This window comes from Schistocerca nitens, chromosome 3, assembly GCF_023898315.1.
Source record: "Schistocerca nitens isolate TAMUIC-IGC-003100 chromosome 3, iqSchNite1.1, whole genome shotgun sequence".
NCBI classification, from domain to species: domain Eukaryota; kingdom Metazoa; phylum Arthropoda; class Insecta; order Orthoptera; family Acrididae; genus Schistocerca; species Schistocerca nitens.
In genome coordinates, this window is record NC_064616.1 from 696896892 (window position 1) to 696922886 (window position 25995).

At 42.9% G+C, this 25995-nt stretch overlaps 1 protein-coding gene across 1 annotated transcript in view; it reads left to right on the forward strand.

Moving 5' to 3' along the window:
• Positions 1 to 25995, forward strand: part of LOC126249395 (potassium voltage-gated channel protein Shal) — an 839759-nt gene that overhangs the window by 481122 nt on the left and 332642 nt on the right. The gene's annotated exons all lie outside the window — the stretch shown is intronic.

Genomic DNA, 25995 nt, shown 5'->3' on the forward strand with positions numbered 1-25995 from the left:
TTCCTTCCTCATCCTTCCCTAATCCGAACTTGTGCTCCGTCTCTAATGACCTCGTTGTCGACGGGACGTTAAACACCAATATCCTCCTCCTCCTCCTCTCGAACAAACTCGCTCCTGTGAGAGACGTCGAATATTGCAGAACATAGTTCCATTAAGTTAATGATAAAGTCCAAGTACTACACATTACATCTATTAAATTAATAAAAAATCGAAGTACTACACAGTACTTCATAACTCCGTAACTGTATCCGTTACACTGTTCTGAACTTCTGTAATATACGACCATTTCTTTTATGTTCCTATTTCCTGAAGACTTTAGGAGCTGATGTTTATTAACTGACATTTAATTATTACAAATCGTTATCAAGATCAACGCTTTTTTGGTGAATCTTCAATCTGCCGTGCCTTGAAACGGCGTACTTTCAGAATAGGCTAGTTATAATACGAAAATGCCTAAATACGAAAGTTCTTTAACCACTTATATAATGTTTCCTGTCATTTTGTTATAACAAAGCTTGGCAGCACGACCATTTTCTAGAGATCCGCAATGTGTGGCATTCTGAAACGGCATATATTCATAGGACGTTATAATATAAACCAGAACAGATATGGGGGTCAACTGAAAACGACGAAATCCAGTATGGCTTCTTTCATGTTCTGTTCTTTCTTTTTATTGGTGAGACGTTCCGTTGCACGTTGCCGAAATATCGCAGAAGTTATTTCGTGTTTCATGCGCGGCAATGATTCCTCAACGTGAAACAGCAGGAACTGACGTCACAAAACTCGTACAGCTCCACGTAAACTTTTACGGCCCTTGTGGAGGACGTTTTACTGGCACACGGCGCTGGCACGGGAAGCAGCGGCTTGTCCTTCACGGAGATCTCCTCTCCCACACTGTCTTTCTGGAAGTGAGCCCTCGTTTCACAACTAAAACCATTGTCCTTTCATTGGCGGTTGGTTTCAGAGAATTTTCTGCACTGACTTTTTCAAAGTTGGCTATGCAGTTGGTCTTATCGGCAATATCCCTCCACGAGAATGACAGAACAACTTTTCTTCTGTTACGTTTCTTGGTAAGGGGTCGATTCTGCACGAGACCTGTGTTGACGCTATTTTGTTTTCCCTTCCGAGCATGAACTCGACGGCCTGTCGCAAAATGCGGCCATTAAAATAAATTCTCAAATTCTCCCCCCCCCCCCCCCCCCCACTCACCGACACCGACTTGCGACCAAAACCATGTGTCGCCAAATGTGGGCCATGTTGTTCTTCTATACTTACATCTATAGCTATATTCCGCAAGCTACCGTACGGTGCGTGGCGGAGGGTACCCTGTAGCACTACTGGTCATTTCCCTTCATGTTCCACTCGCAAATACAGCGAGGGAATAAAGATTGTCTATATGCCTCAGTACGAGCCCTAATCTCTCTAATGTTATCTTCACGGTCCTTACGCGAAATGTGCGTTGGCGGCAATAGGATCGTTCTGCAGACAGGCTCAAATGCCGGTTCTCTAAATTTTCTGCCGCGTGGGGTAGCCGCGCGGTCTAGAGCGCCTTGTCACGGTCCGTGCGGCTCCCCCCGTTGGAGGTTCGAGTCCTCCCTCGGGCTTGGGTGTATGTGTTGTCCATAGTGCAAGTTAGTTTAATTTACGCTAAGTAGTGTGTAAGCTTAGGGACCGATGACCTCAGCAGTTTGGTACCATAAGACCTTACCACAAATTTCCAAAATTTCCACATTTCTAAATTTTTTCGATAGCGTTCTTCGGAAAGAAAGTCGCCTTCCCTCCAAGGATTTTCCTCGGAAAGAAAGTCGCCTTCCCTCCAAAGATTCTCATTTAAGTTCCCGAAGCATATCTGTAGTACTTGCGTCTTGTTCGAGTCTAGCAGCTCACCTTGGAATTGCTGCGATATTTTCCTTCACTGCGATCTGGTGTGGATCTTAAGCACTCGAGAAGTACTCAAGAATGGGCCGCACTACTATCGTACATGCAATCTCATTCACAGATGACCCACGCTTTCCTAAAATTCTCCCAAAAAACCGAAGTCGACCATCCTCATATTCTTGTTCCTAGTCATATCGCTTTGCAACGTTACGACCAGGTATTTAATCGACATGACTGTGTCAAGCTGCAGATTACTACTGCTGTGTTCGAACGTTAAGGGTTTATTTTTCCTATTCATATGCTTTAACTTCATTTTTCTGAATTTAGAACTAGCTGCCACGCATCACACCAAGTTGTCTTGGTCCTCCTACAGTCACTCAACGACGATACTTTCCTGTACAACACAGCATCATCAGCAAACAGCCGTAGATTGCTCCTCATCCGGTACGCCAGATCATTTATGAATATACAAAATAACAGCGGTCATATCCAACACACTGTCGTCGTAATAGTCTTCATAGTCTTCTACATGCAGTGCATAATTCCATTCAAAGAACTGTTTCACATACATTTGAAAGGTATTTGTGTGTGTGTGTTTTTAGAAACGCATCCCAGAAGTAATTAATTTGAGGTAGATGATCGTATATTCATATTTACCCAGCTGATCAACAGAAATATCCTCAGAATAGCAGTTCTATCCCTGCAGTCCGTGTACTTAGATGCAGCACAGCAAATATTATGTCAGATGGCTTTTGCACTGATTAATTCAAGAGAGCATTAGAACTAGTTGTACTCATCGTTGAATGATTCTTGAAGCATGAGATCAAGAAAATACTCAGTTGGTGGCTAGAGTTTCAAACTTCGTAACCATCTGACAAGCTATGTAGTTATCATCGAATACCAGAAACACAGGCAGTATCACAGTAGCATGTGCTATAATAAATGTTTTTCTGGAAGTGGTTCTGTAAACAAGTTAATCAATAATGTCCTTGTAAATTGTATCCGAGGGTGTAATTCTTTGGCAGAACATCTGATATATGATGCCTGAGGAATAAATTCTTTAGTCAGATGCTGTAATCAGCATGGCATTGTTTACGCATCCACAATGACGATTGCTACACTGCATGCTGCACATTATCTATAAATGGGAAGACTATCCATGAAATCAAAGATGCAGAAATCGGGAAACGTTTTTCTATATTTGTTGTAGACAAGGCTATTAGGCTACGTACGCTAATTTCATTCAATGGAGAGTATGACTGCTGCAGAAGGGCTTATACTGTGTAACTTCAACCTTAGCAGGATGTACTGCCCTAAACCCACTTGCAGGGGGAGTTGCACGATCGTGAAAAGTAAAATCTAAAAAGTATGATGAGGAACCGATCAAGGAAGAAAAACGGCAAAATCACGCTTGGAAGATGCAGCAGATGTCAGAGGCTTTTACAAGGTGGTCAGAAACAATCTTAGAAGTTTGTAAGTGTGTTGCAGGGGAGCTTGTGGTGGGAAATATGTGGTGTCACTGCCAGACACCACACTTGCTAGGTGGTAGCTTAAATCGGCCGCGGTCCATTAGTACATGTCGGACCCGCGTGTCGCCACTGTGTGATCGCAGACCGAGCGCCACCACACGGCAGGTCTCGAGAGACGTACGAGAACTCGCCCCAGTTGTACGACGACGTTGCTAGCGACTATACGGACGAAGCCATTTCTCTCATTTGCCGAGAGACAGTTAGAATAGCCTTCAGCTAAGTTAATGGCTACGACTTAGCAAGGCGCCATTAGCCTTAAATAGCTTGTATATAAAGAGTCACTTGTATCGCCACAATCTCCAGATGTCTCATCAAGAACGATGTATACAAGGATGTATTAAAAGTTAAGTATATTCCAAAGATACGTATTTTCTTTATCACATTCATTAAGTCTCCTGTTTCAGACCTCACTCCATCCTTCGTAAGTTAGCGCGTGCATCTTGGCCGCCTCTTTCAATTAGTGTGCGTAGTGTTGGCAAGTCTGCCGACACTACAAAATACGAGGGCTATTCGGAAAGTAAGGAACGATAGGTCGCGAAATGGAAACCACAGTGAAAATCAAAAGTGTTTTATTTGCAACGGTTAGACACACCTCCCAGTTACTTCTGTAGACAGTCGCCGCTCAGACTTAGACATCTGTTGTAGCAGTGTACCAACTTTTCAATTCCCTCGTAATAGAAGACAGCCGCTAGTGCTTTTCGACAGTTTTCTACTCTGGATTGCAGCTCGTTCTATGTCAAAATATTGTCTTCATAGCCAGTGGTTCATCTGAACAGAGATGAACCTCAGGGGTAGGCAACTACGGACTGTATTGTGGGTGATCAAACATTTCCCATCGAAAACGCCGCAGGAGCATCTTCATTACCCCTGCAGAGTGCGGCCGAGAATTGTCGTGTAGAACGAACTGCATGGCAGTTATGATATGTGGATTGCGTAGCTTCGGGCGAAATCTTTCGCCAGGCCCTCATACTTGGCGGGAGATGCTAATTTCTAGCCATCTTTACGTTCTCACTGTGAGCTGAGAACTGAAAAGAGCGACATGATGCGATCGACGGGCGTACTAGACACAGTGCCCAACGCATCTGTGCAAAGCTTCATCAGATTTTCACTGTATTTTCCATTTCGCGACCGATCGTTCCATACTTCCCGAATAACCCTCGTAATAGTGAAGAAAAAAATCGTTACGTTGCTCCATTTCCGAGTTATTTAGCGTTGAACTTAGCGAATGAGATTTTTGTGTGTGCAAATACAAACACTTGCAAGTGCTAAAATGCGGTAACGCACAGACATCTGCGCGTCCGTGAGCTACCACGTGTTCAAACACTCACTAACAGTTAAAACGTGCATTCCCCGGAGGCGATAAACTTACGCTATGTGCGCAAATACTACGTTTGTTCGGTTTTAGGAAAGCAAACGAAGAATAAGTTTGGCGACACTGTCTCTGGCAGGCTGCTTGAATTTGAGTGCTCGACGACCTTATTGGATAAGTTCAGTGCTAAATAACTAAAAAACGACGCAACGTATCGAAATTTTTTCTCGACAGTAATTTCTCAGCATAGCCTCCCCTTCAACACTCTTACAAGATTTCGGACTGTTTCCAGATCTGCATCTACATCTACATACATTGTGCACAAGCCACCGTACATTGTGTGGCGGAAGGTACCCCGTACCACTACTAGTCGTTTCCTTTCCTGTTCCATTCGCAGATAGAGCGAGGGAAAAACGACTATCTATATGCCTCCGTATCAGCTCTAATTTCTTGTATCTTATCTTCGTGGTCCCAACGCGAAATGTACGTTGATGACAGCAGGATCGTTCTGCAGTCAGCTTTAAATGTTGGTTCTCTAAACTTTCTCAGGAGTGTTCTTCGAAATGAGTGTCTTCTTCCTTCCAGTGATTCATACTTGAGATCCCGAAGCATATCCGTAACACTTGCATGCTGATCGAACCCACCGGTAACAAATCTTGCAGCACCCCTCTGAATTCTTCAGTGTCTTCTTTCAATACCACCTGGTGTGGATCCCAAACACCCGAACAGTACTCAAGAATAGGTCACACTAGCGTCTGTGTGTGGTCTCATTTACTGATGAACCATACTTTCCTAAAATTCTCCCAATAAACCGAAGTCGACCATTCGCATTCCCTACCGCAATCCTCACATGCTCGTTCCATTTCAAATCTCTTCGTAACGTTACGCGTAGATATTTAAATGACGTAACTGTGTCAAGCAGGACTCTACTATTGCTGTATCCGAAGTTTACGGGTTTGTTTTTCCTACTCATCTACATTAACCGACCACACTGTATAGGGGACAGTCAAATGAAAACTAGACAGATAGAGAAAAGTAAATAAACTGTTTATTCCTTCAAAAGCAAATGCCATAACTCTTAATACACTTATCCCACTGCCTTCAACGAAAAGTTTGCCGTTGCCTACGAAACCATGATTGTGCCCAGCGTGTACCTCTTCGATTACAGCAAATCGACGGGTACGAATGTTTTTCTTCAGGGCTCCAAAAATATGGAAATCGCATGCGGAGGAATGACTGCATGGGTAAGAGATTCCAGTGAAACTTCTGTTGTAGAAATAACCATGTGCAACATTAGGGCGGGCTTCTTGTTGCCAAGGTTGTTTCGAGTCCGATAGTTTATTATTGACCGATGATTGCTGTAAATGTTTATAGGATTTCAGAAATACAAAATCTGTTGGTTACCTTCGTTACAAATAGTTTAACGCACAGATGAGTGGGCTGATGAAGCTCACTTATTGGAGAATGCATGAATCACTGACGACCAAACAGTGTCGTTCTCAGCAGGCCTACGTGCTGCTCTTGTTGCCGCGACTGCAATGTTGCGCAAGCGGGCAAGTTCAAAAATGGTTCAAATGGCTCTAAGTACTATGGGACTTAATATCTGGTCATCAGTCCCCTAGACTTAGAACTACTTAAACCTAACTTAACCTAAGGACATCACACACATCCATGCCCGAGGCAGGTTTCGAACCTGTGACCGTAGCAGTAGCGCGGTTCCGGACTGAGGCGCCTAGAGCCGCTCGGCCTCAGCGGCAAGTTCAGAAACAATGTGAGACAAGTTATTATTATGAGTTAAGATCCCCGTACCCCAATTCCAGGTAGACTGGCGTGGCTCACGAAAACTAAGTTGTACAAGGGCCCTCCCTCTTTTTTTTTTTTTCGTGGACGAAATGAAAGATGTGGAAAAAAATAAAGTAAAATATTACGAGGACGAACGGTGAGGGGCGTGGGGCCATCAGATCAACAGAGTGGGCTGCGTCTGTTTACCCCTTGAAAGATCAATGTTAGAATGTTCAATAACCGTGGACTCAGAATCACCACAAATGCGAAACGACCCGTTCGGGTTTTTAATGCCCAGCAAACGTGTTGCTTATTGTCTGGTGGAAACCAGCATGATAACTCCTGTGCAAGTTTCACCTGAACAGCCTCTCGAACCGCAAGCGGAAGAGGGCGAGCTGATAAAAATTAGGCACTGCCTAAGATTTCAAAGAAATGTGAACCGTAAAGTTACGTGTATGACCCATCGTCGGTTCAAAAATTTCTTTCTACGATGTGCACAGGGCGTCAAGATTGGAAAAAGGCACCGGTCCTTTATTGCGAACCCGGAACTGGTAAAGGCATCTATGCCTTTAAATGTTAGTAGTAAAGTTGTAAAACCATCGTAGGCTACGGTAGACTCCGGTAGTTTCCCTAGTAGACTTGGTCACTTAAGATGTACATTAGGTGTGTTGCATACCTATCAGGCGTTACCTCATTTCGGTCTCTCTGTTGGTTTATGTGATCAGTATCTTACTAGAGTCCCCTAGAATGTGGAAGCAGTGAAAAGTCTAGAAACTGAGTGAGGATATATAAAGAGTCACGTAACCTAAAGAATATTTTTGTTCTACATAGTTATCCTCCTATCTGTTACTTAAACATAAACAGTATTTACAGCAAAATTGAATTTTTCGGTGTTTTAATTCAGATGTTATTCGAAAATTGTTGATCTGAAATGTGAAAGAGGGGGATGTTGTAGCAAAAATAAAAAGCAATACACATTTATCATGTAGTGCTAGAAAACGCAACCTCTTTAAAAAATATGTTTCTGTTATTCATTAACAACTTTCGCTCTTATCAGTATTAATAGAAAGCTGTTGCCTCTGATCATGATGAAGAACGTTTTGAGTACAAAATAAAACATTAATTTTACAGATTCTTTTATGTTTGTGCATGTAAACTGTACTTGCGTCAGAGGTAACTGCTGTGATTACATAAAAGCGCAGAAGTTATGCGCTCGATTAATTTTCATTACTTATAAAATGCCATTTTTATTTTGTAATGATGTAAAATGCATTATGGACTAACAGTGAATGAAGTGCGGTTCTAATTATGTGAAAAAAAGAAACAGAAAGCAAAGAGAAGTCGTCGGCTGCGAGTTTCTTTTTCACACATTCATTTATGTTTCTTTCCCTACGAATACTATCGCTAATCCTACAATTTACTACATCATTTATGTAGACTACTACACCAAAACTACCAAACCATAGTTCTGGTAAAGTACAACTATAGTTAGTAACAGTAGAGGAGCGCACGCCCGAGAAAGTTAGTACACATTCAACTATTTTGTACTTCACTGCCAGTGACAGTTTCCGAGGGGACATGTGACCTGCGGCGGTCCCTTCGCTGAGGAGGTGGATTGAGCCGGCGTTGTGTGTCCTCATTGATTAAAGACACAGTCGTGCAATATCGAGTTGGTCTCCAGTGACAACGTCAAAGCCAAGGAGAGCTTCCTTGGCGGCAAGCAAACCGCAGGCTCTGCAGCCGTGAATGTACAGCCCTCTGCGGATATCCTCTTGTTGCCGCTGAGCATCCGCCGGCGAGCCGCTTGACAGATGACAGCCTGCAATTTTCTGCACGACGCGCAGGTCGGCTCTGTTATTATCGCTACCGCTTTCCGGACAGTACTAAACGTTCTTCGACGTGCGTGGCGTACGTCTCAGCGCTGAGGAGGGAGAGCGTGTCTGCCCCTCCCGAACATTAGAAACAAAAGGTCATTCGACTGTGAGGAGAGAGCAGAGTCATCAATATAAGCTTACCAGACAAAAAAATTAGTCACTCCAATGCGCACGCACAGATAAATCGTTAAGTTTATTCAGACGGTGCATGATCGAGCCATGTGCTCAAGTGCATGCGCACTGCCTCCACGTGAACATAAGGAAATAGTGATCAGTGAGACACTGTACGTAAACACGGCTAAATGTAAGGACGTGACAAAGTGGCAAAAAGTGGCATCGCGTTTGGCCGTGCCTATGGCCATATATTGGTGAAAGATGGTGAGGGTCTATCCACTTCCACCGACTGATGTGTTTAGTGCTGCTGAGACACGAGCTACGGAAGTGCAGCTTGCCGCCTTGTGTGCCGTTGCTCTTGAGTCGCAAACTATTCCTCTTGTAGTAGCTACCGCTGCTGCCGCTGCGAAGTTCACAAACTTGGGGTCCGTAACTCAGGAACTTGATAGGTGAGAACTCAGCAGGGTCGATATCAGAATATAGCCAGGCGAGATGTAACAGAGCTCATGCAGCATAACACGACTGGCTCACGGTTGCTTACTAAAGGCCGAGCTGCTATCGCTCTCTGCAATCACGCGTCTGCTGGGGCCTGACAGCCGCTAGCTGTAGTGCCTCACATCCTTAATCGATATCCTTTGCTGGTGGGAATATTAAAAGAGCAACAGTCGAAATCCTCTATATGGATATAAGCTGGACCCGCATTCAGGAGTACAACGATACAAATCCGTGTCCAGCAATCCATATTTAGATTTCCGTGGTTTTCCTAAATCGTCTAAGACAAACGGCGAGATGGTTCTTTTGAAAGGACACGGCGGATTTCCTCCCCCTCCTTACTTTTTCTCACCTTGTACTCTGTCTCTGCTGAGCTCGTTGCAGATCGGACTTAAAGCCCTAATTATCCTTCTTCCTTTTTGTGCCGAGGGATGTCTGGACAGCATGGGAAACGTGTTGTACGTCAGGTTGTTGAAAGACGCCGTCACAGAATCCTCGATGGTATCGCACAGCTATCAACCTTAATATGTCATAAATGTGACGGCTGATGTCCTGATTACCAGCTGTGATAATCTGCGGTGATTGTATTACATACTAAATGGCACCCCGTACTATCACACTTGGTGCTCGGCTCCTGTGACGAAGACGAAAGCAGTCTGGTAACATCCGATCTCCTCTGAGCCTCCATCCACAGACACCTTGCCCCCCTTCTAACAGCCGCATACCGCAAGTCTCTAGAGGAACGGAAGGTTCCAAATGATTGGAAAAGAGCACAGCTAACCCAGTCTTCAAGAAGGGTCGTCGAGAAGATGCGCAAAACTATAGGCCTATATCTCTGACGTCGATCTCTTGTAGAATTTTAGAACATGTATTTTGCTCGCGTATCATGTCATTTCTGGAAACCCAGAATCTACTCTGTAGGAATCAACATGGATTCCGGAAACAGCGATCGTGTGAGACCCAACTCGCTTTATTTGCTCATGAGACCCATAAAATATTAGATACATGCTCCCAGGTAGATGCCATTTTCCTTGACTTCCGGAAGGCGTTCGATACAGTTCCGCACTGTCGCCTGATAAACAAAGTAAGAGCCTACGGAATATCAGACCAGCTGTGTGGCTGGATAGAAGAGTTTTTAGCAAACAGAACACAGCATGTTGTTCTCAATGGAGAGACGTCTACAGACGTTAAAGTAACCTCTGGCGTGCCACAGGGGAGTGTTATGGGACCATTACTTTTCACAATATATATAAATGACCTAGTAGATAGTGTCGGAAGTTCCACGCGGCTTTTCACGGATGATGCTGTAGTATACAGAAAAGTTGCAGCATTAGAAAATTGTAGCGAAATGCAGGAAGATCTGCAACGGATAGGCACTTGGTGCAGGGAGTGGCAACTGACCCTTAACATAGACAAATGTAATGTATTGCGAATACATAGAAAGAAGGATCCTTTATTGTATGATTATATGATAGCGGTACAAACACTGGTAGCAGTTACTTCTGTAAAATATCTGGGAGTATGGTTACGGAACGATTTGAAGTGGAATGATCATATAATATTAATTGTTGGTAAGGCGGGTGCCAGGTTGAGATTCATTGGGAGAGTCCTTAGAAAATGTAGTCCATCAACGAAGGAGGTGGCTTACAAAACACTCGTTCGACCTATACTTGAGTATTGCTCATCAGTGTGGGATCCGTACCAGGTCGGGTTGACAGAAGAGATAGAGAAGTTCCAAAGAAGAGCGGCGCGTTTCGTCACAGAGTTATTTGGCAAGCGCGATAGCGTTACGGAGATGTTTAGCAAACTCCAGTGGCAGACTCCGCAAGAGAGGCGCTCTGCATCGCGGTGTAGCTTGCTGTCCAGGTTTCGAGAGGGTGCGTTTCTGGATGAGGTATCGAACATATTGCTTCCCCCTACTTATACCTCCCGAGGAGATCACGAATGTAAAATTAGAGAGATTCGAGCGCGCACGGAGGCTTTCCGGCAGTCGTTCTTCCCGCGAACCATACGCGACTGGAACAAATGGTTCAAATGACTCTGAGCACTATGCGACTTAACTTCTGAGGTCATTAGTCGCCTAGAACTTAGAACTAATTAAACCTAACTAACCTAAGGACATCACACACATCCATGCCCGAGGCAGGATTCGAACCTGCGACTGGAGCGGTCGCTCGGCTCCAGACTGTAGCGCCTAGAAGCGCACGGCCACTCCGGTCGGCGACTGGAACAGGAAAGGGAGGTAATGACAGTGGCACGTAAAGTGCCCTTCGCCACACACCGTTGGGTGGCTTGCGGAGTATAAATGTAGATGCAGATGTAGGTGATACTGTATGTAGAAGCGGCAATCGTCTGAAAAGACGACATAATACTATTTCTGTGTCCAGTGTTGTCACCCGGCGCACCTCTCCTGCTGCCATATCAATCGAAGCCACAATAACGGCCATACTGACATTCGGTGGTACTTTAAACGTCACTGCACGCTAATTTCATCTTGGAACTCTCCCATCCGGACCGTGTTTGCATACAAAAACAGCAATACGGGAACTATGAGTCCACCTTGATGCAAAACGTTTTTGTAATTTATTTATTTATTTATTTATTCCCCAAACTAGTTTCAGCGACAAAATATCGCTACCATCAGTTGATACTTTAAATCTAAAACTTGCAGACAATAACGTAGTTACAATACACTCTAAAACATTATTACATGTGTACTGTCTGGTTTTTCGATATTGTTTTCTTTGAGTACTTTTATAATACCTTATTTATTATACAGTATAGCATGCTTTTAAGATTGTTGTCGCTACAACAATCTTAAAACCATGCTGAAATGTATAATAAGTTTCCGCCCCACTCGTTATTTTGTCTTAGAGTACATTTTGTCTTTTATCTTTCGCAAATTCCGGTGTGAAGTAAATGGCCTGAAACTGATCTAATTTATAATGTGTGGATGACTTGTATATAGGGAACATACCTTTCTTGTTCGAAATCTGAGTTGACCTTCCTGCAAATCTCGAGAAGAAAAAGAGATTCAAAACCTGCAGCACCACACTATCCTGAAACTTGTTCGACACATCTGCTATTCTCAGGTATTAAACGCGCTTTGCGACGAAAAAGAAGCAGATCTCGATTAACCTGGTTACTTACTCGGATACCCGCAATGAATAACCGTAATTCGCGGAAAATTACGGCAGGGTTGGTGGATAATTTTTTCACAGGGGGTCTGCTACGGATGATATCTCGGGCCTGTCGTAGAACAAATCTACACGCACTAAATAGCCGAGAGTGTTAAATACTTGGCTACCACCACCAGAAGGTGTGCCAAGCTTGCCTCGTATCAAGCGGCCCGGTTAACGACTGACAGCTCACGATCTGGCTAACGTGGACGTGGCTGACGGGACGGTATTTCAAATTCGTAGTCCAGTCGCCTCAAGTACTTACTGCACAGACATCTTGGGTGTCAAAAATGTACTTGTGACTCTCAAAAATAATTGCCATTCTTTAACCCTTAAGAATTTTTATCGTGCTCTATTAACCTCATTATACAAGGTAGCTGCTGAAAGTAATTTGGCACAAACGTTCGCAGGTCTTTCCGTCATTATGCCATGTAAATAGCCGCGATATAATGGTACAACATTTAGCCACATATAAGGCATGGTTTGCAGTCATATATATGTAACAAATGCATTTGCATGAGGAGGACGTCATTTCTATTTACTAGGAGTAAGCAGATCAGCAGTTTCAGCGTGTCTACAAAAGCAACATAATATGGCTAATTATGTATTATACGGCTATACACATTGTAATTTCAATGTGGATCCCATATTTAGCTTCATATTGAAATGAAATGATCGTATGGCATTGATGGCCGGGAGTCCCCACCTGGGAAAATTCGGTTGCCGAGTTACAAGTCTTTTTAAGTGACGCCACAATGGGCGACTTGAGTGTCGATAATGATGATGAGGTGGACAACACAACACAGTCCCCGAGTGGAGAAAATCTCCGATCCGGCCGAGAATCAAACCTGGGCCTGCTGCATTTCAATCAGACGCACTGACCTCTCAACTAAGGGGGTGGACAGGCACATTCGTAATAGTAGGCAATGCGACCTGCCTCACATACGAAATTTATAATAATATCATTGAACAAAATTATCAATAAGATCATCTTAAGGAACGATAGTGTATAAAAATAATCCTTGTGTTGTCAACTTCGCATCAGGAAATCTTATCTAAATAAGCTCACCGGAAAAAAATCTGTTATCTTCATGCTAATAGCGTGTAACGTTTACACTAGCTTCGAAAACATCTGCGATTGTGATCAGAAAGAGCTAGACGAGATTCTATACATGTGAGAGAACAATGGTAAACCACTCCTGACAATAAAATCCACACAGGTCGGCCGAATTGTGTGAGCTGCATCATCTTGTTCGACATGTTGATACAAGTTATCCTAGGGATTTTCCGCAGTATCGAATCCCTGGGAATTTCTGGATCAAATCAGACTGCGTTTGGTCCTGAATGTTCCTCAGTACAAAATGTCAAAATTTTAACTCAGTGGATGCAAGGAGCCTCGTTGTCGAATATAGGTGTGGTAATGTCATGGTTTTTGATAACACGACGAGTAAACAACTAAACGTGTCCAAGAACACAATGTAGTCTTACTGATTGAAGAGGCTTACAATCTTCACTAAGGTAACCATTCCTACGTCTTTAAAACTTCCGGAAAACATAACAGGTACTCCACTTTGCAGAATCTCCTGTACAATGTCAACCCATTAGACTACTTTGTTGGCTATGTCTGTTGGTATTAGGGAGAAAGGAGAAACAAATCAGGTAATCTCCATCTGAAAGTCAAAGACATTCATTATTTCCGTGAGAGTCAAAGACATTCACTATTTTCATTATAAAAATGATGTCATGTTATATTATCTATGTACACATACACATCTCTGAGGTAACATTAAAGTGGTATCAATGTCAAAGTTATGCATTATTTACCTACACATACATAACTGTGGAGCAGTATTAGAATGACTCAAAGGTCAAAGGTATACATCATATATGCACACGCGCGCACACACTCACTTTTCTGTATCTAGTATGTCAAATCCTGTGATAATTATCTCTCTCTCCCTTTCTGCTCTCTCTCCCTCCTCCCCCCCCCCCCCTCTGTCTCCTTTTCTTTCTTTCTCTCTCTCTCTGCCTCTCCCTCCCTCCTTGTCTCTCTCCCTCCCCGCCCCCTTCTCTCTGTCTCTATCTCTCTTTCTCTACACAAACACACACACACACACACACACACACACACGCACACACGCACTCTCACACACACACACGAACCAGTGCGCGGTCGAGAGGGAGCGCATGGCACTCAGGTTCTTAACATTAATTTTACACTGAAGAATGTTCTAAAATGTAAGCCGATATACTAAATGTATGTGGATCGCTGATCACTTAAAATGAACTGGATTAACCAGTCACTGAGCGAAATGGTAAAATCTCTTGTGGAAGAATATGATAAGAAAACGCGCCCTAACACAAAGCATTAAAATACATGTCACACTTTCAAGCCGAGAGGGCAGACAATCTTATCTTACAGTTAGAGATTTTCTCTTGCCTGCGAACAAAAACTATTATGTTAAAATGTGCTGAAATGAGCCCAACACAACGCAGTCGTAGCATTCTTATAGATCTCGTCATGCTAGAAACCTGCTATATAGAATGAGCCTGCTACTCAATAACAGATGGACATAAGTATTTGTCAAGGCTATGTGCCTGGAAGAAGGCAAAAAATAGCCATGTTGATACTTCAGTAGGTCATTCGTCATTTTTATTTTCCTTCCAACCGTTGCTCGTCTCTCTGACACTCCTCATTTTGCCTTGGCTGTGACAATGACATGTTGGGGGAGTGTATCCTCTGTCACTGTGTTTTCATGACAAGCTTCCTTCGCCACTGCTTCATATTTTTCACTAAGCAAGATTTTATATATTACAGTGCGTGTCAACGGTATGTATCAGTTCCTTGCGTTTGTTCTAGCTGAAGAGTTTCCTTGGTGTTATGAATAGTTTTATTCTGCATTACTTATATGTTGATGGAGTTGTAGTACAGTGAGAGAATCGGCGTAGATGAGGAAGTTTACGTTACGCTAGCGTCGCAAATGACATTGCACAAAGTTTTCATGTAGCTCTACATCAAAAAGCAAGTAACGCATTAAGAAGGCGAGTTCTGTAGACACATCCAAGGAAATAATTGAGCAGACAGTCGAATTTCCGCTGCTGTTCTCATCGTCATATGTAAAATTACAATGCTGATGTAAATGCATACAGTGAGACGTGAATTGACGTCTGGACTTAACATATGTCAGAAGTTCTTAAATGAACCCTTGTCTTTTTATGAGTCCTGGAGGAAAGGATTTTTGCATCTGACGCTGCTAAATCTGTGAGGTATTCCTTGGCCCTCATCCCTAACAATAACCGAGGTTCGGGTGCACAACAGCAGTGAGGACTGTGCACTGTCAGTCGAATCAGCTGGTTGCAATCATTGCATCAGGCGCCGAACTGTGTGGCAGGCGGCGTATCGGATTCAACCGAGAACGTCAGAAACTTCGTATCATCAAAAAGCGCGTGATACTGTTTTACAAGCATTAGTGGTGTGTGTTGTCGATTTGTTAACAAAAATGGTTCAAATGGATCTGAGCACTATGGTACTTAACATCTGAGGTCATCAGTCCCCTAGAACTTTGAACTACTTAAACCTAACTAACCTAAGGACATCACACACATCAATGCTCGAGGCAGGTTTGGAACCTGTGACCATAGCGGTCTCGCGGTTCCAGACTGAAGTGCCTAGAACCGCTCGGCCACAGTGGCCGACTGTTGATTTGTTCTTCGCACGATTATCGTTAGTGATTTCTTTAGTGGTTGGCTCTCTCAAAACAGTTTGCAGTATATTGCTCACATAACTATGAGAAGTTATGGTATCTTGGAAAAAGATTGGTCCAACAGACACTAATGCCCTATCTGCATATCACACTCCTGATATGACACAGTACAGAGGCTCTGAGGTAGCTGCGTATGCTGGCTGTATGAGGAGAAGTGGCAGTAGTTTTGTAATCTTTGCCACAGAGTACACTTGTGGAGGACATCTCTTTTGGCTACCAGAATTGTTATTACAAGTAGATGATTTTATTCTCTGGCTGTCTTGCTTCCGGCTGGACGCACGCCTTCTTTGACTTAACGGAGATTGACTCTCCTGTTCTACCTTCTCCTTCTACACAAAATGGATTGGACATGGTTTATCGAAAAACGTTTAATGTTACTTCACGGTAAATTCATCTATAACATATAGCAAAATCTTGAGAAAGAGACTACGAATATTGAGCAAATATTGTCTATCAGCATTAGGGAAGCAGTCAACTATGTCAACCTTATTATGTATTATCTTAAGTAGACCAAGATATTGTCTGCGCACACAATAACACACCCATACATCATCCATACAATCACTAAAAGACTGCATCAGAGTTTATGAATTCTGAGAAGACAGAAATTTTAGACAGCTCTTTTAATGCTCTTGCTTAAAAATTTACTCTTCACATTTCAACCACACAGATGAATCATTCACCACTCTTTTAATCCTCTTCCTTAAGTATTCACTCTTTATAGTTCAGCCATACAGATGCACCATTCGCCTTCAATCCAATCTCTGCACCACCAAAATTAAATACAACCTAATGCTTATTCAGAAAATTTACTCCGAGAATTGCATTTGTAGTAAGCAATGGAACTATTAAAAAAGTCGCCGAAAACTTGTGCCCCTGACACACAAAATCTAACCGACTTAAATTCTGAGCTTCAAACTGATAAAGCCATTCAGAATTCCAGTACAGATTGCTCTCTGAATTCAATCATGCCCCTGATAAGTGCAGCCATGTTTCATAAAAAAATCAGTTCAGGGATAATCTCTCCATCAGACTCCAACAGCCAGCTACAGCAATCACGTTTGCAAACAGTATTTGAACTGCTCATGCGATATACTACCATAACTCTGCAAGGTTTCAGTTTGAGTTCGTGCACAGCTCTGTGAGCAGATGCTACTGACACACCAGTCTGACTGAAGTGATAAATGGCTCAAAACTTTCCATGAACTTCTTTCCAAGGCCACTCCTGGCTTGTCTAGTTTGTTCTTAGCTAAAACCGATGTAGAGACCAGTTCGTTTCAGGTATGTTATTGCCCACCGACTATTGTGACACAGATGCTGCCTCATGACAAGTTTCATTGCCACGCTGATAAAAAACTCTTTCTAAGCGACAGGCCAGACAGTCATGCAGTGACGTCAGTCTGCCTTTGCGTCTGCCCAATCTAAGAGTGGTTCCCGCATAACGTCAGAGAGAACTCCTGCATCATACGCCAAATACCCTGCATTTAACGGAATAATTGCAGCCATTTCCGGTGAGGTTCAGGTTTTAAATCTCTCCGCCATGGTGAGGAACCAGTGGCACAAACCTGGTGAGAATGTTATTATCGCTTGGAACGAGACTTATGGCCACTGACAAATGTTAATTATACAAGTTCTCCAGAAGGTAATTTCTCGATAATCTTTTGGACCTAGTTTTGACATCAAACATATGGTAGTATGCACTATACAATCAAAAGTATGCAGACACTTATTAATGGATGTTAATATTGGGTGTGTCTACCCTTTGTCTTTATGATAGCTTTAGCTCTGTTGGGAACCCTTTCAATGATGTACCTCAATATCGGTGGAGGAATGGCAGCTCATTCTTCTTCAAGAGCCGAAACCAGGGATGATAGTGATGATGAACGCTGGGGTCTAGAGCGAAATCGACGTTCCACGTCATCCCAAAAGTGTTCCATTGGGTTCATGAAGAGACTCTGGACAGGCCAGTTCATTTCAAGAACGTTATTGCCCACAGACTATTGCGTCTCAGATGCTGCTTTATGGCAGGTTTCATTGCCATGCTGATGCAAACTATGTTCGTTTCCGAGCTGTTCCTTTACTGTGCGCAATACACTAGATGGTAGAATGTGTTCTTATCTTCCACATTTAGAGACATCAAGTATCGCTTAGCACTGGCTACAAAAATGTATGGCTTATGAGGAATCGATCGACCACTAATCTAATTCTTTTGAGCTCCCAGCACAAAATCATTGTGTCAGCTGGACTGCTGGTAGCTTTTTGGAACTCACGAGTGACTGATTCCGCTGTTTTAACGCGATTTTTTACAACCACACTGCGCAAAGCTCGACTGTGCCTGTTCATCAGTACCTTCGATCTGCCTGATCTTGGTTTAGCTGTGATTGTTCCTTCGCGTTTCCACTTCCACGTCACCAAGAGTCGAACTTAGAAGCGCTGAAATGTCCTTAATTGATTTGCTGCTCAGGTGATATCCATCGACTAGTACTCTATGTGATCAAAAATATCAGGACACCTGGCTGAAAATGACTTACAAGTTAGTAGCGCCCTCCATCGGTAATACTGGAAGTCAGTATGGTGTTGGCCCACCCTTAGCCTCGATCACAGCTTCCACTCTCGCAGACATACGTTCAATCAGATGCCGGAAGGTTTTTTGGGGAATGGCAACCCATTCTTCACGTAGTGCTGCACTGATGAAGGTATCGATGTCGGTCGTTGAGGCCTGGCACGAACTCGGCGTTGCAAAACATCTTAAGGGTGTTCTATAGGATTCAGGTCAGGACTCTGTGCAGGCCAGTCCATTACAGGGATGTTATTGTCGTGTAAACACTCCGCCACAGGCAGTGCATTATGAACAGGTATTCTATCGTGTTGAAAGATGCAATCGCCATCCCCGAATTGCTCTTCAACAGTGGTAAGCAAGAAGGTGCTTAAAACATCAATGTAGGCCTGTGCTGTGATAGTACCACGCAAAACAACAAGGGTTGCAAGCCCCCTCCATGAAAAACACAACTACACCATAACACCAGCGTCTCCTAATTTTGCTGTTGTCACTACCCACGCTGGCAGATGACGTTCACCGGGCATTCGCGATAACCACAGCCTGCCATCGGATCGCCACATTGTGTACCGTGATTCATCACTCCAGACAACGGTTTTCCACTGTTCAATCGTCCAATGTCTATCCTCCTTACACAAAGCGAGGCGTCGTTTGGCATTTACCGGTGTGATGTGTGGCTTATGAGCAGCTGCTCGACCATAAAATCCAAGTTTTCTTACCTCCCGTCTAACTGTCATAGTACTTGCAGTGGATCCTGATGCAGTTAGGAGTTCCTGTGTGATGGCCTGCATAGATATCTGCCTGTTACATAGATATCTGCCTATTACACATTGGTCTCTGTCAGTCAGCAGACGAGGTCGGCCTGTAGGCTTTTGTGCTGTAAGTGTCCCTTCACGTTTCCACTTCACTATCACATCGGAAACAGTGGACCTAGGGATGTTTAGGAGCGTGGAAATCTCGCGTACAGACGTGTGACACAAGTGACACCCAGTCACCTGACGACGTTCAAAGTCCGTGAGTTCCGCAGAGCGCCCAATTCTGCTCTCTCACGACGTCTAATGACTACTGACGTCGCTGATATGAAGTACCTGCCAATAGGTGGCAGCACGATCCACCTAATATGAAAAACGTATGTTTTTGGTGGTATCCGGATACTTTTGATCACATAGTGTACACGTTCCAGGACACTGAGTTCTCCTGACACACTTGTTCTGCAGCTACTGTTTCTCTGACGCTGACGTTCCATTGGCGAGCTTTTCTTTGCCCATCCTGTTCAGCGGTGTAAGGGTAAATATGCTGTTCTTGTGGGGAAGAAAGAAAACAAAATCTTTCATACACTAATCGGTATTTTTTGATGTGGCGGTTATTTCTTGTGTCTGGCACGAGAAAAAATATTCTCGCAGCAGGTCATTCCAACGCGTGGTTGGTCTGAGCTTCTCCACTGACAACACATCCTTTTATACTGGCGCTCCCACCTCTCTTGACATCTAGTGGTCAGTTCTGCATTACACAGTAGTGTCCAGATGCATTTAGTCAGGTAGTGTATCGTAGTCGTGGTCGTCATAACCATTTCTGATAATTTTCCTTACAATCAATAAAAATCGATAAGAAATATTGGCTAGAACTAAACATTACAAGTAATAGATGTTTGTTAAGCGGTCGAGGTATAGTTCCCGCTCGGCAATAGAAGACTGCAATTTAACGAGTCTTGGGAGAATTCCAAATCTGCAGTGGAACAGAAGAAAGAGTTAAAATGGATTTTGAATCACAGTAAATATCAACAGAGATCTAGAGCAGGTACGGAGAGCGCCTATGGTCAATGAGAAAATTAGCGTGAGCGAGCGACTGAAGTTTACCACAACAACGTTTACAGGCGGCCGCAAGGTCGCCCGTACTGGACTGCAGAGAGTGAGACCCTAAGAAGCGTATAGGGATGGCTAACGACAGACATAGCAATCACTTTAATAAGCTGAAATGGGGCCAGCGAGACTGGTACAGTAAATGCAAGAGCATTGAGTCAATCAATGGAATGAGATATATCGTATAAAAAATACCAGCTGCAATCATAGAAACATTTACAATCAAACCATTCACTCTAACACAAATGTTTACACTTACTGAGTGATACATTGGAAATTTAGAAAATTTTGGTAAGTTCCGGAACATCAGTTGAGAAGGTGAGATCCTAATCTTCTGCTATCTGAGAATACGGCAGAGTGGCGTGATTTTATTTATGTACGTTTCAGACCGCATACCGCATCTTGGTTATGGGCATCTAAGAATGCGGGTGAAGTCATCGGCTGTTGACATATTTCAATAACAAACTTTTTTACGTACAAAACTTTTTGTAGCACCACCGTTCAACAGGAGCTTGGACCTTACTGAGAAAACCATCTATTCCTAGAAGTTAAATCTGCAACGTTGGCTATGTTCATTGCAAATATATGTTTCCCTATTTGTTTATGTTCATTAATTAATTATTCTCATAGCTTGTCTACACTTACTTATTCGACCGCAGGATCACCTTTTAGTAAACTATTTTCCTAATACTACAACACGTCGCAAAGCAGACGGTGTACGGCTCGTCCTTGGGACTTTTACGAGCCAGACTTTATTCGGAGCCGCACATTTGCCGCTCTGTCACCTTGTTGAACTGTAACGCCGCAGCACTACAGTAGAACAGCTTTTTATAGTATATTGCTCTGACGCTTATAACAGTGGACGCACTCATAATGATATAAAAAAGTTACATGTACTATTACTAAAGGAATATTTGAAAATATAGAGGAAAAGCGCCGCAATTGCATTCAACTAACACTTGTTCAACATACCTCGAAGGTAGCAAGCGTCTCATTCCACCAGAAAGTGAGCTGCACTCTCGGCCAACGGTGAAAAGTGGTAAGTTCCTATGGGACCAAACTGTTGAGGTTATCGGTCCCTAGGCTTACAAACTACTTAATTTAACTGAAACTAACTTACACTAAGGACGACACACACACCCATGCCCGAGGGAGGACTCGAGCCTCTGACGGGGGCAGCCGCACGAACCGTGGCAAGGCGCTTCAGACAGCACGGCTACCCCGCGCGGCTAATGCTTTTGTGTAACAGAATTAATTTTCAGCAAAACTGACATGTTTCACGAGCAACTGCTAGAGAACACTATCTGCTTCTGCTAGATGAAGTTGCTTTAATACATCTTTAATGGCTTCTTTGTTGATGGGACGTTAAGAGAAACGCGCCCCCTAAAAATAAGTGTGTATACTGCGTCTGCTTCTTTTTTCGGTTCCTTATTTATTCTTCAGAAAACTAGCGACCAACTGTGACAAATGTAGAGAGAATTTCTCTCTTCAACCGTTCTGAAACGATCACTCACTGTCTGAAAGTACGTTCTTTGTTGCCCAGTGACACACCGCTATGCTGGTTCAGTATGACAGTACTTGTCTCCTCATTAGGCGCAGAGATGGAAACAGTTCACAGGAACCAGAAACGTGTTTTAGCAAGCAGCTGTATGTTCCTAAAATGAAAATACTTTTATTCATGAAACGGGTAAGATGGAGATGTGTTAATGTTCTTGTTAGTTTGTCATAATTAATTAACACTATATTGGTTCAGTAGTCTACGATCAGTTTTTGAGAGCAGCACCTGTTGTAAAAATAAAAGTATTTTCAAGCTGTTAACAAACTGTCAGAGTAAGATGCAGAATATATATAGCAGAAGATGTTAATTATTTGTTCATACTTATCATATCATGGTCAGGGAAGATGCACTGCACTACGTCTACGTTTCTAAAGCCTGAAGTCGACTTAATGAGGGTCTTAGATACGTTATTCGTGATCCCACTTTGTAAATTATTATATACGTACTTAAGTTCTTTTCTGAAAGGCTATTTGTATGCCTAGATTTAGCAATTCAAACTAAAGCCACTAGTTCACGATTTTGTACTCCTCAAAAAGGTATCTAGAATCTGCATCTACTTGTCACATGTTTGCAATTATCCAAGTACTCCTCAAATCCAAATGAATATATAGAATCCATACATCCATACACATAATATTTATTTAGATTTCAATCTACTCGGTAGACATATCACTTACTGCCTGGAAGAAATCACTGTAGTGGTAAGAACCACTTACTTATTGAAGGGATGGGAGTAGGGATGAAAAAGAAGTGTAGCCCACGATGTGTGAGTACCCAGCGTTCATTCATCCAATATTTGAGAATTAGAGTATTTAGTGACTTGCGACAAACTTTACACATAATTTAAAGCCTTTCGATATAAAAGGCTATTCATTGAAACGACTGATTTATTGCAATACAAACGTGCGTGTTATATGATGTGTAAAGGGAATAACAGAGAAAAACAGGTCCAACAAAACGTGTTTAAGTCACAATTATGTCAATATTACTGGCTGGTTGACAGATTGCGTGATGGGCTGGAAATCTCTATGCGACACCTCCCTCTTTGTGTATCAACGATAAGGTTATCTGACTGACTATCTTATGTGAGAGTGATTGTGAATCACTGAACTGAATTAATTAATTGAACAAATGCTGCCGCAAGTCGAGAAAACGTGTCACTGATCGTATAAAGCAGCACCGAAAATTTCCTATGTTCTGAGCTGCGAAGATGTTCACCATAGATGACTGCCCTGTGCCGAGCGCTGCGAAAAGTCTGCAAGTACGTGATAAGGGCGCCCGTGCTCAGGCTCGTGGCTTGTGGCACACTGATTTGTGCGGGAAACGTATTTACAGAGAGAACTACAGGAGACTATCACACTAACTGGTTTTGTGACCTCAGATCGCGATCCTCCTTTTCCTATTTCCTATACCACAGATGTTAGAGTGCAGTCATTCCCTCTGAATTTCTTTTTCAACTTGATCTTCCAGCTATTCTACTTGACCCCTCGTTTGTTTAGTGTCGTTAGGTATTTCTGCGTACTGCATATCTATTTTGTCTATTCTCTTCATACTCTCCGATATTTCTTTCTGAGTTTAGTCTACTGTCTTTTGACCCTCTGTCTGTAGTGTGGTCAGTGCTTTCTTATTTCGACTATCTACATTCTTTGCTAAATTTACTCCTTTCTGGGGCTACTAGCGCCACGTTCTTGCTCTGATCGCCTATATCCTGGATACTCCCGCATTTTTCTTAGCTTCAGTCGCTACTTGCTTCGACTCAGCTGACATCAACCATACGTGGTACAGAATCCACCAAACAAACACATGAAAAATAAAACAATGAGCTTAAGAGGAAAGACATGGATAAGTAAATACAAGCACCAGCAACTATGACTATTGCGGATTTAAGTGTTCACAATCCTTTACACAAGATAAATGGTTGTGAATCACATTTAAGCTTACTAATTGCCTGTGAGACTTTCCTACTAAAGCCTGATGTTGCACAGAGGACTATGCACCAAAATCTTCCTACAAAGTCCAAATCCATGGCAGTCTCGCCAATTTACAGAAGATGTCCCTGTGTAATGGTAATGTGGGAATTACCTGTGATTAATTTCTCTACCAGAATGAATACTGACACAGATTTTCCCTAAAGGTAACCTACTGAAATCAGTACACAAATAATATCTGAACGCTTATTAATATTATCTGGCCCTAACAGTAGCTTCTAAGTTGATAACTTGTGATAAAACAGTAAATAACATGAAATATCCTACAAAAAATCGAAATTAGTAAATGAACAAGTTATATTCTCTATTGAAATAAGAAATGCTATTTACCGAAACAACCGTCTTATTACAATAGACACGTGGATGGAATGTGATGTGCAAAGTACATTAAACAGCTACACTTGAGCAAAGAGAGAGAATTCTCTGCGCGACGCCTCGCTCTTTGTGTATGAACGATAACGCAAGCTGATTATCTTATGTGAGAGTGATTGTGAACCACTTAACTGAAGTGCTGTGCAACATGCGTTAGTTGAATAACTGCTGCCGCAAGTCGAAAGGAGGCGCTTCTGCGGATGTAAAGCAACACCGAAAATTCCCTATGTGTTGGTACCTACAGATATTGAAAAAGTTTCTTATCTTTCAGGGAACAATTTCGAGGGCATCGGCCTGTCATGCGAGAAGGCCTGAAAGTCGTAAAAACCACTCCGGCTAAAATTGTCGATTCCCCGTGGTGTTTTTCCGGCCCTTGTGCAAACTTCTTCCATGGCTTGAAAGTGGCGACCAGCCCCCACATTCTGTTTGACATTCTGCCTGTGGACTGCCAGTTCCATCTTCCCAGAATTCTGCTCATTAAGGCGGCACACCAGCACTCCGAGCAGCGCGTCTCTTTCCACATAACGGCAGCACAGACAGATCGTAAAATCTTAGTCAACAAAACGGAAAGAACCGTCACGTCTAAATGCCCAGTGCAATTAGATGCCGAGGCACGCAGTACGCAGTCACTGTCAACCCACCTCATTAAACGTCATAACATTATTAAAAATGAAAGTGAGGTGAACCCTCAGGACTTGCTGTCTTTCAACTATATCTTTGCTGTTCGCGTAGTAAAACTGTCACATCAGCCGTTACAGACAGGACTCACATATACCAATGAATGTACTTACAAAATTATATCACGTGCGACCCGTAGTTCAGGAGACGTGACGCTATAAACATTCAGTTACGTGAAAACCAAAGTGCAGGGAGAAATTCGCTAGAGATACAGGTGAGACATGTATACAAATATGTGTGAAATATGTTCAGTATATGTGAAATATATGTGACATGTGCGTATGTGGGCAAAGTTGTCGATAAAAGACTCCTCCAAAATTCCTGGCTCGATTTCAACCAAACTTGGTACACATATGACTTACTATGTGGAGGGAAATAACGTGGGGTAAGAATTAGCAACTTTCTATTGTGGTGGGGGTGATAACGTGGACAAAGACGTAAGTGGGAGTAGATGGAGAGACCAAGATGTGGAAAGACGAGATGGATGAATATAAGGGGGAGGAGGAGAGGGACAGAGAGAGGGGGAGGGGGAAATGGATATTGTTGTGTACATAGTTCCGCGTAGTCAGCGCGTACACAACTTTCCCACTAGGGCGCGCCCCACTAAGCACAACAGCGCAGGCGCAGCGCTCGTCCGTCTCCGCACTACGACGGACCAAACTCTGCTTCCGCCGATCCACGTACTAATATGTAACGCAGCCAATGAGATTGCTGCTAACGTAGAACCTTTTCTCCTCGCGGATCACACTCGCGCAGTGATACCTGAACGTGCGAGGTATTATAACGAGTGTACAGACCACCGATTAGTCAGTCTGCATTTGTCTGCACCACTCTGTACCAGTCTACATTAGTCTGTACCAGTCTATAGTCAAGTTTCAGTCTGCGCCTAATAAGATTATCATATTCCTGAACATAGCCATGAAGATAAATGTATAGACACTTTATCAAGTATCAGAGATATGTGAGAATAAGATTAACGTACCAAGACCAAAGGAACTTCAGATTGTCAATTGTAAATAGCATCCAGAATCAAGTTACGGAAGGTTTATGCTTTTTATTATT